This window comes from Austrofundulus limnaeus, unplaced genomic scaffold, assembly GCF_001266775.1.
Source record: "Austrofundulus limnaeus strain Quisiro unplaced genomic scaffold, Austrofundulus_limnaeus-1.0 Scaffold470, whole genome shotgun sequence".
Classification (NCBI taxonomy): Eukaryota; Metazoa; Chordata; class Actinopteri; order Cyprinodontiformes; family Rivulidae; genus Austrofundulus; species Austrofundulus limnaeus.
In genome coordinates, this window is record NW_013952872.1 from 325,266 (window position 1) to 325,540 (window position 275).

The following is a 275-nucleotide window of genomic DNA, read 5'->3' on the forward strand; positions in this document are numbered from 1 at the left end:
GTGTGTGTGTGTGTGTGTGTGTGTGTGTGTGTGTGTGTGTGTGTGTGTGTGAACACTTCTGCTTCGAGGTTACAGTTGGTGTCCAGAACTTCCTTTAATAGCTACGAACAATAATCTGGTTCCAGGAAGTCCCAGCACTGAGTCCAGAACCAGTTTTGTGTGTTACTTTCACACATCGAGGTGTTTTTGTTCTTCATGAAGAACCTGAGTGAATAAGTTCTGAAGGTTCTGCTGGGTGGATGACTACCTGGACCGGGACAGACCAGACTTGGTTC